Source organism: Pleurodeles waltl, chromosome 11 (genome assembly GCF_031143425.1).
Source record: "Pleurodeles waltl isolate 20211129_DDA chromosome 11, aPleWal1.hap1.20221129, whole genome shotgun sequence".
NCBI classification, from domain to species: Eukaryota; Metazoa; Chordata; class Amphibia; order Caudata; family Salamandridae; genus Pleurodeles; species Pleurodeles waltl.
This window is the reverse complement of record NC_090450.1, coordinates 568,139,834-568,150,797: the sequence shown is the minus strand read 5'-3', so window position 1 is coordinate 568,150,797 and position 10,964 is coordinate 568,139,834. Positions and strand designations below refer to the sequence as shown.

The following is a 10,964-nucleotide window of genomic DNA, read 5'->3' as shown; positions in this document are numbered from 1 at the left end:
CCAGAATGAAATGTAACAGGCCCGGAATGAACCGCAGGTCAATTTCCTTGCGTCTCTTGTCCGGTTTTCCAGATTTCGGAGCAAGCATTGGGACCCAGCGCTTGTTATATCACACAGTGAATACTGGATGATGGAAATTCAACACCCTTCGCCCTGTACATGTAGGAACAGCATCAATCCACAGAGCTCTAAAAATAGGCAAAAGACACGAGACTAAGTGCTGCTGCGGCGTGCGAGAGCTGTCTTTCAGAAGAACGTTAGCTCGCGGGTCGATGTGTTGTGCGTTTTGTCTTTTTCAGCCGCTGTCAAATTTGTTGTGAACAAATCCATTTACTGAGGGTTTACTAGTGCAGAACGTGTTACCGGAGAAAATGTGGCTGGCCCCGTCGCACGCAGTGCGACGATAAGGGGGACAGCTTTCTAGCGTCGCTCCCCTGCCTGCCCAAAAGGTGGTCCGGAGAGGCCTCCGTAGTGGAGAGGGTGGTCCCCAGCTGGTTTATGGCCGCCTAGGTGTTAGAAGGGAGGAGTAAGGCCGGGAGGTCTCTTAAGGGGAGACCTGGCAAGGCTGGGCCTCTTTGGGGTCACGGCGGCGAAGTGCGAGCAAGATGGGAGAAAGGCCGAGTCCTGATACGGACATCTGGCAGTGAAAATCTGAGGTGAGTCAGAGGAAGGGGGGGTTGCAAGGGTTGGAGGCGGTGGCGAATCCCTGCATTTAGAAAGGGGATATGGGTCAGAGAAAGCGGGATAGACGCGAGTTCAGACATCAGCCACCCGCCCCCTTCAGCCACTGCCACCGCAAACCCTTCCTCCTTCCTTTCACCTTACAGCACTCTTTCTCTCAGCTTCGGTTCTGTCCTGCCCTTGCGGTCACCGAAGCGGGGCCGCTCTCGACTCGGGCGGGCGGAGCCGGCATGGTCGCAGGTTGTCTTTGGGGCGCCCGGCCTAGTGCGCCCTCCCCCCGCCCCTTCCAAGTAGCGAATTGCGTTTACGGGTCCACGGCAGGGCGAGGCCTTTCTGCGCCGGTGCCTGGGCGGGGGGCCCTACGAGTGCGCGCATGGGGCAGGGAGCGGTGCGCAGCCGGGCGAGGCCGAGCTGAGGGGGTCTCGGCCGAGTGCGGGCATCCCCGGATCTCGGGGCGCTCATGAAGCGTCGGCTATGTAGGGCGCGCAGGATGCATCGGGAGCGAGTCTGTTTTAAAAAAAAAAAAAAGGGGAGAAAGTTGCTCACAATTTGGGGCACACTGGGCGCGCATCGTTGGTGGGGCACGGGGTCTCGGTTGTGAAGAAAGTTAGCATCTCAAGGCATACAGCTGTATCCGCACGCTGCAGACTGGCTGCCGGGAACTAGAGATAGAAAGATGGTGGCCCCGAGACGAAAGGAACAGCAGCATGGGCAAAGAGTTCTCAACCTTTGCTTCATGGTGCACAAGCACAACCAACTCCTTATATTATCCTAAACGTAGGTTTAATGTTACAGGTTTGCACTTATAAAGGTGCACACGAGTTATTTCACAATACAGACTAACCTAAACTAGCACCCACCCGCCTCCAAAACTGGATAGGCAGTTGAACTGCTTTCCGTCCGCCCAGGTTGCAGAGCACTTGGGCGCTCTTTGCAAACGATTCCGTTTGTCTCCGAAGCCATGAGGCCCATTGCTGCCCCCCCATCGTGCACCCCCACCCCGCCCGCGGCGTCGTTCGCACAGCGGCAGAGAATCGCGATTGGGTCCAGCGGCGTTTCTGTTCCCCGGGGCAGTTCCTCAAAAGAAAAGAGAAAAGGGGATATTTATTATATAGAAAAATATAGAACGTTCTCGGGGCCCACAGGAGTCGGCCCCGGAGCCCCACCCGCCCCCGCCCGCGGCGTTCCTCACCTCGTCTCGGAAGGGAGGACGTTGTTGCAGGTGGCGATCTTTCGCGAGGGCGGCGCTGCCATCCTCGTGGATCCAGGGGGGCGCAGAGGGGCTAGGGAAGAGTATGTTGGGGCTGGTGGCATGGGCGCCCTCGCCGGCAGGCTGCTAGGCAATCGCTGCGAACTCGTGGTCACACGAGGCAATGGGAGCGGTTGCTAGGGGCGGGCCGGTTCCTGCACAGGGCCGAGTGGTGCTCGGCGAAAAAGGGCAGCCAGCCTTTCCATTTACTGCACACGTCCTGGATATCGGTGTCACTGGACGGCATTCTTAAACACCACTAGAGCCGTCAGAGGAGCTAGGGCAAGGTAATGGCTGGAATGCCAACAGACATCAGAATTGAACCGTAGCCAGCTATTGGTGGTTTGCTGCTGGTTGGGCGGACCACAGACAGACAGGCACCGAGGGAGCAGCGTGTAGTCAAGCCATATAACGACAAAAATACACTGCAAGGAAATCAATAGAGACAAATGTAAAAAAAAAAAAAAAAAAAATCTTGCATAATTTTGTATATCCCAAAAAAAAATAAAAAAAAAATATATATATATAGAGGCGCTTGGGGCGTTTAGTAGGGGCGCATGGAGGGCAGGCCACGCCTTTATCGGGCTACGTAGGGTTCGGCGACGCAAGGGCACAGTGGCTGGGGGCGCGCGCTACACTTGTGCGTGGCGCGCACCTCCCGCAGCAGACACTCAGTTATTAACCTCATCCCCCACGGCACTTTCCTTGGGTGGCCAGCTTTTCCCACGATAATTAAATCAGCCTCGGCTTCATCCCTTCAGATTTGTGCATTCGTGTTGCTTCGGTAATGGTCCACCCAGCAAATTAGGAAGCGTGCCTGGGGTCAGGGGACATTCATTACAGCATACAAAGTAAGCTGCATAGAGACATTTAGGGTTCGTTTGTCGCTGGGTTCGAGCTATACATACCTGCCCAGTCAAGAGCGCCAGATGCTAGCTGCCTACAAACGCCACATACAATTATTTGAACTTGTAGCCATGGATGCCAGCATGCACTTTATCAGTCAGCGCTGGGAGAGCACTATCTGATGCCATAGGAAGGATAACCGCGGGGATGGCTGTTGTCCTCAAAAAGCATGTATGAATACGGTCACGCTGATTAAGCCAAGCTCAAGGGCAACAGCATGCCGCAAAGTGAGCTTCGCAGGTAGGCGACTATAGGTACGCGACCACGCGTAGGGGGAATCTCTTTGGACTGCGGGGCTTTAACCTATCACCGCTACATCTTTTAGTGTCTCAAGCCTAGATAAGGGGACGGCAGCTTAACTTGAAGGTGGGCCTGGCTTGTAGTGGATACCAGGGGTACTTACACCGCGTGCCAGGTCCAGTTAACCCTGATTAGTGTTGAAGAATGGTTTCAAGCAGCTTAGGCGGATAGAAGGTAGCAATGGTTACACGGCTTAGGCTGAAACAGGAGACACGTAAGCTCCTACGATACCACTGGTGTCATATACACAGTATTGAAAGAACACTCAATACATAGAAGTAAAAAAAAAAAAAAAAAAAAAGTTAAGTTATTTTATGACATATGCCAAAAGTAGCTCAGTGAGTACCCACAGTATGAGGATAAGTACATATTCACAAGAGATGTGGACGCACGAAGCAGCCCCCGCCTCATGGTTGTACAGCACTTAAGGCGGCTGCTCCCCGAGGCTGAGCCGAGCTCTAAAAGCGAGAATAGGGCATGAATGTAAGACAATTAGCCCAGAAGGGGAAGCCTGCAAGTAACAGGGACAGACCCATGGGAGCGAACAGCACACCAAAAGAAGGGACGACAGTTAGCAACCGCCACCGGAAAAGCAAGGATTTAAAGGGCAAACTAAGGAATAAGTAACAAGTGGCGGTGGTGTGCTAAGCACTGCCTGTGCGTGACCCATAATGACTCGAAAGAACAGTCTTCACTGGGTTTTTCATATTTGGGTGTATATCATAAACACTTTACAGGTTTAATATTTGTAATTTCACAATACCTCAAGTTGCACACACTGAGTACTGTATTTAAGGTTTTGCTGCAAACCGATAAGACTCTTTCTATCTGGAATAGAAATCACAATATCCCAGTACTATAATGGATATAACTCTTGCTATCAGCCTGCAGAGAAAATTCAGCGACAGCATTGTCAAATAAAATGCAGATCTATAGCAAAAAAACAAAAAACAAAAAACAAAAAAAAAAAAAAAAAAATCCTAATAATCCCTAGAGCCTTTTCAGTGGTGCTGCTACAAAGCAGCCTAAGCCGAGCCGAGGGACAACAGCATGCCGAAAAAGAGCATCGCATGTGGCGACTATAAGTACCGTTTACCACGCAAAAGGGGAATCTTTTGACTGCAGTGCTTGAACCTGTCACTAGTACATCTTTTAGTTGTCCCAGGCTATAGAGGGAATGGCTGCTTAACATGAAGGCTGGCCTGGTCTATAGTGGGTATCAGAGGTGCTTACGCATGGTGCCATGTCCAGTTATCCCTTATTAGTATAGAAGAGGGCTGCTAGCAGCTTAGGCTGATAGAAGGTAGCCATGGCAAAGCGGCTTAGGCGAAAATAGGAGACGGGCAAAGCTCCTAATTACCACTGGTGTCATAGGCACAACACTATAAGAAGCACAATACACAGAATTACAAGAGGTAAAGCTCCTACTATACCAATGGTGTCATATGCACAATACTATAAGAAACACAACACACAGAAGTACAAGACATAAAGGTACTTTATTTTATGACAATATGCTAAAAGTATCGCAGTGTGTACCCACAGCATGAGGTTAAGTTATATAGGCAAGATATGTGTACCCATGAGGCAACCCGCAGGACGGCGTTGTTCATTGTAGCATTACTAAGAGTTCCTTGGGGGGCACACCTAGGGAGCAGAAAGCCCCCACGTTCAGTTATAACACAGGGACACACAACAGTCTTGATGCATTATGACATACGAGGTTCATGCGAAGGTTTTAAAATAAATAAATAAATATGGAAGGTCACATGCACGGGGGATGATGCGTAACAACTAGAAATGCCGCCTGAGGGGGTTGGAAAACATGTGCGGAGGACGGTAATGCGAGGTCAGGGGTCCTTAGGTCGCGGGTTCGGATCCTGCTCGAAGGACATGTTTACCCTAGGGTATTATCAACAATTTTGTTATTGGCAACATGGGGAACACGGCTGCCCCATTATCAACAGTAGGTTAATTGTGTCATTGGTAACCCGGCTGCCACACCACACCTGGCTCACTGCGGCATCACAGGACTTAGCGTAGGTGGGCAGCGGTGGAGAGTAGGACAGCACCACCAGATCGGACAGGCAAGAACGTTGTTGGCAGCATACATAAGATAGGGACTTGTCGGAGGATCGAGTCAGGCGAACGATTCCAGGCGCAGGGGCATTTCCGGACGACGTAGCGGGAACAATACAAAAAAAAATATATATATATATATATATATTATATATATATATATATATATGTATTCATGTATCTATATATATAATAATGGTATGAAATTAACATACATAACTAATTATAGCATTAAATAGGCGAAGCAGAAGCTTGGCGGCCAAAATAGCAGGACTCCGGTGAATTTTACAGGAGGGAACTAGCAATGCCAACTGTGATTTATAACCGGCCTCAATATTCTGTCTTACAGTCATAAGAGAGCAATGCTTGGCACTCAAACTTATTATGATGTTGTAATAATCTATGGACTGCTCATTTGAGGTCCGAGGGGACAAAGTGAGTTATGAAGCAAAAAGGCCTGTCGCAGGAGTCGTATGCAGGTAAGGAAACTGCGGCCCAGCTACCGTGATGAGACGTGTTGTTATCATCTGCTGAGGCAGGGCCGTGTGGCAAGAGTTTATGCGGGTAATAATGCTGGGCCCCAGCTGCCCCGGAGAGAAGGGTGGTGACCAATCTGTGGGCAGCAGCGTTGGGGGGCTTGGAGGCCGCTCATAAGTGTGTTTAAAAACAAATAAATAAATAAATAAATAAATAATAATGAATAAACAGATAAACGAAAGTAGCGCCACATGTGTAGGAACTTTATATGAATTTCAGCCAGGCCGAACGGTAACCCGGCGGTAGGAAGTTGGCTCTGTAGGTATTATTTCCCCAAAAAAAAAAAAAAAGAGCATGCACAGAGTCCAAGGGTTCCCCTTTAGAGGGAAGATAAGGGCAAAAAGAGAAAAATCTAATGGTCTATTGTGTGGTAGTTTGGTCGAGCAGTAGGGTCGGAGGGTAGTGCTAAGCATTGGTTGTACACACACAGGCAAGAAATTAGGAACACACACTCAGAGACAATTCCAGGCCAATAGGTGGTGCAAGATTTCAAACAAGAGGTTGTGGCACAGGTGAGGAGAAGCACTTCAGTTAGGCCCAAAGATCGGGTGAGCTCAACATTGGACGGGACAAGGTACATAGGCTTCACCTAGACGGCCAACCTTAAAGCATGCCCATTACAGGGGGGGCTTGTGGTGGGTTATAGCAAAAGCAGGGTACTGACGGCGGTAGCGGCGGACACATCCGAAGAAGATAAGGGCCTGGCTAAGGTGCTAACAAATGCGTGTATATGTTGTAGCATTGTCGAGCCATAACATGTGCTGTAACACATCACAAGAAATTGTGAGGTAATGCTTTCCTTCTCGTCCATCTAGGGACTGCGACAGTATGGTGATGGCCACACTCCTGGTGGCCAGAGCAGAGCACCGGCCCAGAGGGGGTGGCTGGAGCTCTGGTTTCAGCGACAGCAGACTCGCCTGGATGGGAACCCCCTAGAACTTGATGTGCCATGTGTGAGCTAGAGTTGGCCAGCTGGTGGGCCAAGAGAGGGTTAAGCCAGGCTTTCCGGTAATCCACCCGGGGGAAACTAGCTAAACAACTGGGGGGAGAGGTCCACAGTGGCAGGCCTGCTTAACACAGGGTCTTGCCAGAACTGTCGCCCCGAGGGAAGACTGGGGAAATAATTGGGCCAAGATGATCCCAAGGGAGGTGAATCAGGGAGCCGGGTATACGGCCACAAGTGGGACATCCAGGCAGAAAATCAACCCGCGCAAGTGCGAATCAGCACGGATTGTATTCAGCAGATGGGTACACCGGTCTGCGGCGGGCACAGATAGTAAGTAAGGGAGGAGCACAGGTGGGGGGGCCCCGGGTATCGCGAGATGCCATCCCCGGGGCTTGGCGGAGTTACAGGGCGATCCTAAAGCTTAAAAATTGGTTAAAAGGCCTCCAGATGGTGATTCCTGGAGCCAAAGGTATTCCTAAAGGCCCTGGGAGCCTTGACGGCGGGGTCCTGGGATGACGCGACGGCGCTCCTTAATCCCGCAAGGGACAGTTGGAATCCTGAGCAACTGTGGAGACTGGCCTGGGTCTCGCTCTGACTTGTCAGGAGCATGACAAACTAATAAAGTGGTAAAAACCACGATAAAGGAACGAGCTGTAAGATGCTAAACATGTTGGTGCAGAGAACACCAGACGTAACAGCTCTAGCTTTCTCAGGATGGGTGTCGGCCAATATTAATAAACTCATCTCCGACACCGGGATCGCCCGTAAGCTAACCCTACCTGTGAAACCAATAAATTGCGACATATTATACCCACAAACTTTGTCCTGGCATTATTACGTGCATGCATGGTATTGTGATAAACACTAATGGTACTTACCTGAAAGAGCTAGGGGTAGCAGCGCTATGTGGCTGGCCCCGTCGCACGCAGTGCGACGATAAGGGGGACAGCTTTCTAGCGTCGCTCCCCTGCCTGCCCAAAAGGTGGTCCGGAGAGGCCTCCGTAGTGGAGAGGGTGGTCCCCAGCTGGTTTATGGCCGCCTAGGTGTTAGAAGGGAGGAGTAAGGCCGGGAGGTCTCTTAAGGGGAGACCTGGCAAGGCTGGGCCTCTTTGGGGTCACGGCGGCGAAGTCCTACCCACCCACCCTACAGAAGGAGAATAGAAGGCAGGGAGGCGTGCATAGTGGAAAGAAAGGTTGGGATAGTGGAACAGGAGGATAACATGCCTTTCTTTACAGGAAATTACAAACCGTCGCAATGCGGAGTTACAGGGCGATCCTAAAGCTTAAAAATTGGTTAAAAGGCCTCCAGATGGTGATTCCTGGAGCCAAAGGTATTCCTCAGGGCCCTGGGAGCCTTGACGGCGGGGTCCTGGGATGACGCGACGGTGCTCCTTAATCCCGCAAGGGACAGTTGGAATCCTGAGCAACTGTGGAGACTGGCCTGGGTCTCGCTCTGACTTGTCAGGAGCATGACAAACTAATAAAGTGGTAAAAACCACGATAAAGGAACGAGCTGTAAGATGCTAAACATGTTGGTGCAGAGAACACCAGACGTAACAGCTCTAGCTTTCTCAGGATGGGTGTCGGCCAATATTAATAAACTCATCTCCGACACCGGGATCGCCCGTAAGCTAACCCTACCTGTGAAACCAATAAATTGCGACATATTATACCCACAAACTTTGTCCTGGCATTATTACGTGCATGCATGGTATTGTGATAAACACTAATGGTACTTACCTGAAAGAGCTAGGGGTAGCAGCGCTATGTGTACGCTCTTTCTGGAAAGCAGGGCCAGAGTATTGTGTCCCGTGAGAAGGTGTGTGAATTACGTATTCTTTAGCAGTTTCATGTGGCGTGAACACGGCCCGGCGGATTTGGAGCCGAGTAACCAAGAGCACTAAATCACATTCAAGAAGTTCAGATTAATTTCACTTTTTTAAAGGTTGAGGTAGATTAAGCAATTAGTTCAGCATCACATGATGTTGCGCAGACGCTGGGACAATAGGGCCTATATTTATACTTTTTCTAGCGCTGCATTTGCGTCGTTTTTGACACAAAATCAGAGCAAACTTACAAAATACAGGGGCATATTTATATTCTGTCTGTGCTGAATGTGCATCCAAAAAATGTGACGCACATTCGACGCAAACCTTGCACCATATTTATACAATGACGCCCAACCCTGCGAACGCCAAAATTCCGCCTTGTGCGTAATTTTCTGGATGTGGGAAACCACCTTGCGTTAAACATCACATCAATAGCATTCAATCAAACACCCTTCCAAGCAATAAGTACTGTTTAAGGGTTGTACAATGTGTTTTGCTGCAGGTCAAACACCATTAGACACATAGCATGACGATGATGCCTACAATTAAGGTGACACGGAATCATTGAGGCAGTACCAATATCTCACATCACTCCTGCTACGACACTGCAGCCACCAATAAGCAAGTGGACTGTGCTAAGAACACATATTGATGTGACAATATTGAAAGTGCACATTGCTACACATACGGTTTGAGACAATTACACATATACACAACAGATGTACAGGCATATGGACCTTCTGACACTCAAAACGTCAACCTCACAACCAAGTTAGCCAGCTGAACTGGACCAGGTTCAGTAGTATAGATACACGTTTGAACATGAGTCAACTCGGCAAGGGCAGAGAAATAGGTGTGCAGAGAACTTGTCACACATGGGATATTTGTCCATTGTCAATTGTCAACAATTCAGTGTTGACAACTTATGGAGATGTGTTGTACATTGTCACCTAGCCAAATCAAAGGGCCTCACTGATGTTTAACAAATTCTATCGCATTTGTTAAATTTGATGGGATGTCCAGGCCATATAGATGCAACCCTGTTACCACCACTGTGGAATTGATTCTGTGTATGGAAGTATCATGTCACCCCCAGTTAAGACACATGGACACCTCTTTCACATGACATAATGCAAGGGAGTACACAATGTACTGCAACTCTAAAAAAATACCGCTGACATCCGGTCAATCAGCCAAACACCAGTTCAGATAATGAAACAACCCAATGCTGATGGTACATCCTAGAAGCCTAGGATTCCACACAGTAACACAAACACAGATGAGTCACAGACAACACAAGATAACAACTGCCATGCAAAGTGATAATCATGGTGCAAGCAACATCAACATTTTCTCTTTCATTTTCTCTTTCAGCTGATCAGGGGTATGGGATCCAGTCATGGATCATGACCCCATTTGCAAACCCATGCACATCATCAGAGCGTGCCTATAATGAGGCACATCGGAGGACACGCACCATAGTCAAGAGTACTTTTGGCATCCTGAAGTCAAGATTCAGGTGCCTCGACATCACCAGAGGCAGCCTCCTATACTCACCAGAAATGGTCTGCAAGATCATTTTGACCTGTGCCATCCTGCACAAGATTTGTGTAAGGAGGAACATTCCCCTCTATGAACCAGACCCACAAATGGCTGAAGAGGAGGAAGAGGAGGACGTTGTCCATGAACATGAGGGGGACCATCCAAACACAGCTGCAGGATTGCGTCAGAGACAGCACATTGTCCAAAACGTCTTTTAACTGTAGTCACCATCACCACTGTCTAACCGTATGTCATTAAACACCTCTCTAATCACTATATCATGGTCTGGGTAATCATTTTTGCATCACATTATCCCTAAGATTCATAATCAGAGTGTAGCCTCATGGAGCATTGCAGAAATACATATTAGGATACTGAAAAATCCACATCACATTTGATGGATATGAATGTACAGTCAACTTCACACACACTGTAAATGACATATATCCTGTCTATTTAACATTTGAAGGGCAATAGCAGAGGACCACAGCTATTTCACACATACATGTTGGCAACATGGTTCATTACAGCATATGGCACACAACAAAGACACCATCATTCAATAAGGAAAAAGAATGCCTCATACATGAGGCAGTGGATGTGCTATTGTATTGGTAACAGGAATGTATGACCAGACCCTTGACAGCAGTAAGTGTGACATCAGCTATCTTTGCAAGGAGTATGTGTGACAAGAAATCCATGTAAGCAGCAAATGAATAGCACAAGTTCCCCAGGTATGACTAGCATTGTTCACAAGACATCCCCTGCACTTGCCGTCCCAGGTCATAAGTCCTGCCACTGCCATGTTTTCTGTCTCTCCCCACCCTGGACCTGGAAATTGACTATTTGTACCCAGATAATCCCTCATCTACACACACCCAGAATCCCATTCTGAC

At 48.9% G+C, this 10,964-nt stretch overlaps 1 long non-coding RNA gene across 1 annotated transcript; it reads left to right on the top strand.

Annotated features, from left to right (window-relative positions):
* Positions 1-395: 395 nt before the first annotated feature.
* On the top strand, positions 396-10,344 carry LOC138266643 (uncharacterized). The gene is made up of 2 exons (XR_011199597.1): positions 396-656; positions 9,901-10,344. It is a non-coding gene; the product is annotated as an uncharacterized lncRNA (long non-coding RNA).
* The last annotated feature ends 620 nt before the right edge of the window (positions 10,345-10,964 follow it).